Genomic DNA, 8,198 nt, shown 5'->3' with positions numbered 1-8,198 from the left:
TTAGTATATTTGTCTTTTATTAGTGTAGATAGCCAAGTCATGGAAGCAACCTAAGAGTCCATCATGGTTCAATGGGTAAAGAAGATGTGATATCTATCTATCTATCTATCTATCTATCTATCTATCTATCTATCTATAGATGTCACAGAATATTATATAGACATTAAAAAGAAGGAAATCTTGCCCCTGGCTAGATAGCTCCATTGGTTGGGGCATAATCCTGATGTGCCAAGGTTGTGGGTTCAATCCCCGGTCAGGGCACATACAAGAATCAACCAATGAATGCATAAATAAGTAAAGCAGCAAACCAATGCCTCTCTCTCTCTCTCTCTCTCTCTTTCTCTCTCTCTCTCTCTCTCTTTCCTTCCCTAACTTCCTCCCTACCTTCCTCTCTCTCTCTAAAAATCAATCAATAAATTAATTAAAAAGAAGGAAATCTTGCAATTTTTTAACACATAGATGGAACTTGAAGTCATTATGCTAAGTGAAATAATCCAGAGAGGGAAATCTCACCTTATTATCTAATTTATATGTAGAATCTAAATCAGTAACAAACTCCTAGACACAGATAACAGATTGGTAGTTGCCAGAGGAGAGGGTAAAATGGGTAAAGTAGATCATATAGTACCAATTTCCAGTTATAAAATAAATAAGTCATGGTGATGTAATGAACAGCACAGTGACCATCTCTATATATAAAAGCCTAAGTGACCATTAGGGTGGGATAACTGAACAACCAGAAAGACCGGTTGTTATGATGCGCACTGGCCACCCCAATCACCTGATCAGGGCCTGCCGGCCATCCTCCCAACCCCTCCCCCAAGCCAGCAGTGCCGATAACCTGATGGAGAATGGGGAACGGGGTGTGGTTGTGAACACAGGTGACACCAGGCCAAAGTGGGTGCAGGCAGGGAGCGGGGCTGGCTGTCTGCAGCTGGGGAAAGGAAGGCCCTGGCCTGCAGCTGGCAGCCAGGGGAAGGTGGGCCCCAGATTGCCAACCTACCAGTCCCTGAAGACTTTCGAAAAACCTCTTTCTGGGGAAGCTTTTCCTTTCCCCCCCCAGGGGCGTGCAATTCAAAGGCACTAGCCGCAGAGCCTCCCAATCTCTCCCAGCATCCAGTCGGATTGAGTCTGGCACACAGTGGGGCAGAACACCCGGACCCTATGCCTGCAGGCGGGAAGCTGGCAGGGTTGGGGTGTGGATGCAGGGGCCTCAGAGCTGGACCACCCAGCCCCCAGCACGCTCTCCACCTAGAGGCATCCAGCTGCAGACCTCCAACCCCATTAACTGGATCAGTGGTAGGGTGGAAAGAGACCCAGGAGGGTGAGGAAATGAAACTTGGGGCGAGTACCATGGGTTCAGTCCCTGTGACCTTCCCCTCCCAGGATATTCCTGTGATCCCTAACCTCCCTCGTGCCAAGAGATAAGTGTGGATTCGCAAAGAGGCAGGCCCCCAAGGAGCTTCAGCTGGGGGGAAAGAGGAGTTACTCACTTCTGACACCCCTATCCTTTGCTTTAAGGCTACATTCTCTTTTCCTAATACATGTTGCTTGAAGTACATGATGGTTTGTGATTAGACATGCGATAATTGTGGAGAAAGCAAAGTTTTGTGCTTTAAAACAAAAGTCTAGAGTCTTTGGGGGGGGTGTCTCTCTCTGTCTCTCTGTCTCTGTCTCTCACACACACACACACACACACACACACACACACACACACACACTCACGCCTTCCTCCCATCTTCCCTGGCCTGGTGAATCTTCACACAGAAAGTTAACTCTAGCTCCTTAGAACCCACCCTTGCTGGAGTGGCCTTTATTTTGTTTTTCTTTCACTAGGTTTTTTTCTAACCTCTAAACCCACAGTCAGACATCTCCTGATAGGTCCTGATTGCAAGAGGGTGCAGGCCAGTCTGAGGGATCCGCCCCCCCCCCCCCCATGCACGAATTTCATGCACTGGGCCTCTAGTAGTTAATAATAGTCTATTGCATATTTGAAATATATTAAGAGATTAAGTCTTATAAGTTTTTATCACAATAAAAAATGTATGATGGTGGATATTAAATAGATATTGCACAAGTATCAAATTATTACATTGTACACCTGAAAATAATAAAATGTATGTTAATTATACCACAATGAATAAAATAAATATAAGTAAAAGCCAGCAACTAAAAAACATGTAGAATATATGTGGTAGCTGCTTTTCTTTTAGCTTTTGCAATTCTTATGACAATAATAAGACACTAACATATTTGAAGAGCCTAATAGAATTTACTGTTTGCTAGGCATTAATTACTAATTAAATTAAATCTTTCCTAGGCATTAATTACTAATATATGTTTGCTTACTAGTATGGAACCATAAATATAGCAAAAGAAATGTGAAAACAAACTATAATTATACGTAATATCAAAATTATATAGCTGTACATTCTTCCAGAGGAATTGAAAAGATTCCATCATGAGGTTTTATATGGTATTGATGTAATGTTTTGCTATAAGGTTTCCATGTGGTAGAATTTTATACAGACGTGTGAAGGAAAGGAAGAGGTATTAATTTGTGAAGGGGGGAGACAAAAACATATGGTGTTAGGGCCTATTGGCAGGAAAATACATTTATTTACTAGATAAAAACTTGTGCTAGAGTTTGTGATGATAAGTATGCTACACTATTTTAAGTTTTTATATTTGCTTAATGTTTGAGATTTGACTGAAATGCTATAGCATTTTATGCTTTCACTAGAGGCCCAGTGCATGAAATTCATGCATGGATAGGGTCCCTAGTGGCTGCTAGCTGCCGGCTGGGACCACCCTTCCCTGGTTGCCAGTTGCCGCCTGGGGCCTCCCTTTGTTCTGCACAGCCCCCTGGTGCTCAGCGCACGTCATAGCGAGTGGTGGAACCCCCAGTTGGTCAAATTCCTGAGGGGATACTTAGCATAGTAGGCTTTTATATATATACTAGAGGCCCAGTGCATTAAATTCATGCACGGGCAGGGTCCTTAGGCCTGGCCAGCGATCAGGGCCTATCGGGGCCTTCTGGCTGCCAGGGGGAGCCTTCCTTCATTCCACGCTGCCCCCTGGTGGTCAGCACACATCATAGTGAGTGATTGAACTCTGGGTCTCCAGGTCAAACTCCAAGGGGACACTTTGCATATTAGCCTTTTATATATATAGATATATATAGACTAGAGGCCTGGTGCATGAAATTCGTGCAGGGGGGGGGGGGCAGCCCTCAGCCAGACCTGTACCTTCTCCAATACGGGAGTCCTGTGGGATTGGGCCTAAACTGTCAGTTGGACATCCCTTTCATAATCCAGGACCTGTGGCTCCTAACCACTCACCTGCCTGCCTGCCCTAACCACTCTGCCTGCCTGCCTGATCCCCCTAACTGCCCTCCCCTGCCGGCCTGGTCACCCTATTAACTTTTTTTTCTAATTTTATTCCCTTCACACACCATTGTATTTGACTTCCTTATTGGCTTCTCCTTCTCACACAATTTTTCTCTCTCCTTTATGTAACATTTTTTCCTACTGATTCATCATTTATAAACTTTTCTTTCCTCCTTAGTTCCTACTTCTATTCTATAATCTTTCTTCCCATCTTTCTCCTACCCTCCCACCCCACATTCCTTCTTTCCTTTATCTTTACCCCTGCCCTCCCTCCCCTTTTCCTTCCTTCCCACCTTAATTTTTTTCTTCACTTCCTCCCTCAGACCTGCTTTGCTCCCTTCCCCATTTCAACTTTCTTCACATTCTCCTTTTAAGCTCTTTAAAACTTCCTTCCCTCCCTCTTTCTCTCTCATCCTACCTTTCCCATACATTCTTCTCTACTTCCACTGTTTTAATATCTATCTATCTCTGCCTAATTATTCACTATCATTTATCTTTTTTCTTTTCTGACTCCTACTTTTAAAATCTGTCCCCAGTACACAACTATACTTGATTTTCATTATAGCTCCTACAGTTCACTCACACATCCTCTTTCCTTCTTTAACTCTGCTCTCTACTGACTCCTTTATAAAGTTCTTCCCTTCCTCCTTCCCTTTTTTTTTTTCCACCGAGCAATTCTATTGGTTTAAGATTAGCTGCATATGAGGTAATAAAGTCGTCTGGAGGGGAGGGGTGGGAGGCCAGGTCATCTGTCCAGAAGTTGTGTCCCCATTTTTTGCCATCTCTGGTAGATAGGGCAAGACTGGCGTCTCCACAGATCCCAGAGCAGATAAGGGGTGGGGGAGAGAGAATGGATGAAGAGAGAGAGAGAGAGAGAGAGAGAGAGAGAGAGAGAGAATAGTAGTATATGTGTCTGAAAGAGAGAGAGAATGTATATGACAATAATAATACACTACCATATTTGAAGACACTAACATGTTTCTCCATAGAGAAACAATAGTTGTGTATGGATCTATGAGAGAGAGAAACAGAATAGTTGTGTATGTGTCTATGAGAGAGAGAGGGAATCTGAAATATAGGGTTCTGGGTGTGTTTCTGTGTAAGAAATGGGGAGAGAAAAAGATTGAAAAGAAGGGTAAAAAGGGAAGACAGACCCTACCTTCCCCTTAGGGGGCCCCCTTCTCCTTGCCATGTAGTCAGCTGGGGTAGGGTGACCCCATTTGCCCTTCTCCATCTTGTGCTTCTCCTGTGTCTGGGGCTTGTCCTCTGGATGCCTTTGTCCTCTCATCCAGAGTCACCTCTGAGCCCCCACCCTGTGGCCCGAGGGGTGAGAGCAGTGGGAAGTGTCAGAATGAGCGCTCCCTGGTCCTTCTGTTGGGGATGTCACTGAGGTCGGGGTCATAGCCTCCTGCCAGTGCCGTTTGCCCTCACTTCCCGAGGGCTGTCCATCTGGCCTCCCCTGAGGTGATCTGTGTGGTCCCCGGGCCCATCGAGTGTCGAGTGATTCCACCTGGGAGGCAGGGCAGGAATCTCCCTTGAGCCCGGGCATCCCCAGAAACATGTCTCCGGATCCTGAGAGATTGAAAGTGCTGCCAGAGCCTGCAGAGGAAGGGGGTGTCGGGGAGCTGGTGCGGCTGTGGCCCCCCTGGGTGACAGACACGGCGGTCTTGACGGCATAGATGTTTGCCTCCTCTTGAAACTTTCCGATATTTTTCTTATAGCGAATCCGCTTGTTGCCAAGCCAGTTGGAGACCTGAGAGACGGTGATGCCACACTTCTTGGCGAGCTCCTCCTCTTCCTCCTCACTGGGGTGCGGGTTACTCAGGTGGGAATAGAAATACTCATTTAGGACCTCGGTGGCCTGTTTGCTGAAGTTCCGGCGTTTCCGTCTGGCATCCAGGAACCCGGAGCACAGGATCATGATGGCCTCGCAGGTGCTCTGCCTGAGCTGCATCTGGATGGCGCTGAACTTACGGTGTATGATGCTCCCACCCGCCCCATCTCCTTGGGTGCCACAGGCCTCATGATGTGGTTCATGATGTAGGTGAACTCGTTACATGCCTGCTCATACTTCTCCAGCTCCGAGTGGTAGATATGGTGAATCTGGGCAAGTTTGCTGCGATAGTCCGAGTGTTTGATGGAGTTGTCAGGGGACACGCTGTCCACGGAAGCTGCTCTGGCTGCTGCTGCTGAGCAACCCCCCCTGCCACGCCCCCCGCCCCCTTTCTCAGGCCCAGCCACATTTTTGCCAGAAGCATGTTGTCCAAGCGCATAAGCTGGGGGTCCACCGGCTCCTCCTCCTGGGAGCTTCGGATGCTGAGACTGGTCTTCTTGATTTCACACAGGACGCTAAAGAGAGCTGGCTTCATTCGGTGGCAGTTTAGGGCGTGTTTCTTGGCCCGGGCCTTGTCCAGGCTCTGGTCCGTGATGGTCATTATCTGCTGCAGAATGTCCCCAATGTCTTGCTTCCCTTGGTCTCCCGGCCCCTCCAACCCCCCGCCCCCCGCCACCCCTGCCGGAAGGCTCGCCAGGGCCTCCATGCTCCCCACCCACCAGCCCCAGGCCCCCCTGACCCCCGCCTGGAGAGGACGGCCCCAGAAGCCACTCATCCATAGTGGGGGGGGGGGTGGCTGAGGGCCCCTTCTTGTTCTTGCCCTCCCCCGCATGGTTACTTCCCCCCAAACTCCCTGGGGCCGCTGCTCCCTCTGCCCCAACCCCCGCCCATATCTCCGTCTGCTGGGTCCCCCAGGGGTTCACTCCGGCTCTGAAGGGAGACTTGGGTACTGGCTGGGCCCCCCACAGGAGACCCCTGCCCCCGGTGGTGGAGAAAATGGAGCCAGATAGCGAGAGGAGGCCCAGGCGGGGTGTGTGTGAGTGAGAGGGAGGAGCCATCCTTCCCTCCTCAAAACTTCCGTTGTGGGAGGGGCTGCATTAACCCCCCAGCCCAGGGCTCAGCCCCGGCCAGGTGTTCGCTGTCCCCCCTTCCCCGGCCTCCTCGCCACCGTCCTGCTCCCATTCCCTGCCCTAGATGCCCGGCCCAGCAAAGGTGGCCGAGGCCAGCACGGCCTGGGCGCTGCTGCCACAAAGCAGGAGCACCTCCATCCGGAAGGCCTCGGACCATCCACCCCTCCATCCCGGGACCTGCCAATGGCCCACACTGGGCGTCTGGGTGGGGCTCCTCGCTTCACCTGCATCTTGCCCTTTGCCAGCTTGTTCCCTTTCTGTATTTCTGTTTCTCCTCTAGGCCTGTCTGCATGCAGTCCTGCCTTCCTCTCCCTCTCCTTTCCTATCCCCTCCTATTGTATCCTATCCTACCCCAGGCCTTGCAGCTGCCTGAGCAGCCTGCTCATCTGGTCATGACATTATGGGCATAATGGATAATTAGCATATTCCTCTCTTATTATATAGGACTAGTGGCCTGGTGCATAAAATTTGTGCAAGGGGCGGGGGGTGGTTGTCCCTCAGCCCGGCTTGCACCCTCTTTAATCCCGGCCCCCTCAGAGGACGTCCAACTCGCAATCTGGGACCACTGGCTCCTAACCGCTCGCCTGCCTGATCACCCCTAACCACCTCTGTCTCGGCCCCTGCCACCTGGCTTTGTCTGGAAGATGTCTGGTCTAATTAGCATACTACCCTTTTATTAGTATAGATATTTATATTCACCCCCACTGAGAGGTTTTTTTCCTGGCTGACACAACCTGTTTGAGAATAAATTATCTGTTGTTAGGAAACAAACCATGCAAGTTCAACTCTAAACAATAATGGAATTACTATTGTCTTTGTTTAAGACAAAGTTGAAGCTAAACTTTCTACTTAGCTTTTCAGCAGTTCTGATTTTCAGTTTCTTTCCTTGTGCACTTGCAGGCCCCTGTGCATTCATATTTCAAAAGTCAGTGAAGAATTTGAGGATAGTTTATATGTCAGTTTTGGACCTTTATTTCCTGAACTATCTTCATTTCTGAGCATTTTCTCCTCAATTTCTACCCTTCTAGTAGCTCCAAATTCTCCGCTCTATAATGCCGCAGGCCAAGAAGATTGGAATTTTGTGTTTAGCTGACCCACTCCATGTGAACTGAGCAGTGCCCTCTGAACTATATAAATATAGCTCTCACCTTGTTTTGTTTGTTCCTTCAAAGGTCAAACCAACTCCAGTATCTGCCAGTATTTAGTTGCTCTGCAATGCCTTCAAGCTGTTGAGTTTTAAAATATTTTGTCTAAAGTTTACAGTTGTTATCAGAGAGAGGTTTAGTCTAATATAACCTATTCTTTTATTACCAGAACCTGGAATGGTTTTTAAACTTTGAAAATATTATATAATTGCCCTCTGAATTCTACTTGTGCTAATGAGCAATGCAGTTCAGTCTAATTATCATTTTATAGGTAAGTTCTGATTACTTTTTAATTGTTCTCATTCTCATTGGTTTTCTTCAATTTCCTTATAATTTATCTATGTGAGGATTCTTTTTTTTTTACCCTAAAGTATTTCTTAATAATAATAATAATTATGTGGTTTGTAATTTTTTACTGTGAACTCATCTTCAGAATGGTAATTTTTAAATTAAAGTAGTATGGTTTCTGTGTTCTAGTGGTACCCTGTAAGATTGCTTTTATTTGCTACTGCCAGGATTCCCTATATTCCTCCATTTATGAACTAGCTTTAAATTAATTTATTTGCTCGGGATAACTGGAAAATGCCTCCTAGCTGTAAGCAAGCATGAGAATTTCAGTTGTGCCTTGTGCAGTTGATAGAAGAGAAATCCTCTTTTGCCTTTAAAGTACTAGCTCCTTACTCCTGAGGGTATGCCAGGT

At 47.3% G+C, this 8,198-nt stretch overlaps 1 pseudogene; it reads right to left on the bottom strand.

Annotated features, from left to right (window-relative positions):
- Positions 1 to 4,683: 4,683 nt before the first annotated feature.
- LOC139009066 (pre-B-cell leukemia transcription factor 2 pseudogene) lies at positions 4,684 to 5,851 on the bottom strand (annotated as a pseudogene).
- Between the last annotated feature and the right edge of the window lie 2,347 nt (positions 5,852 to 8,198).

This window comes from Myotis yumanensis, unplaced genomic scaffold (genome assembly GCF_028538775.1).
Source record: "Myotis yumanensis isolate MYYU_CA2020_CCGP unplaced genomic scaffold, mMyoYum1.0.hap1 SCAF_1, whole genome shotgun sequence".
NCBI lineage: Eukaryota > Metazoa > Chordata > Mammalia > Chiroptera > Vespertilionidae > Myotis > Myotis yumanensis.
This window is presented reverse-complemented; position numbering and strand designations above follow the sequence as displayed.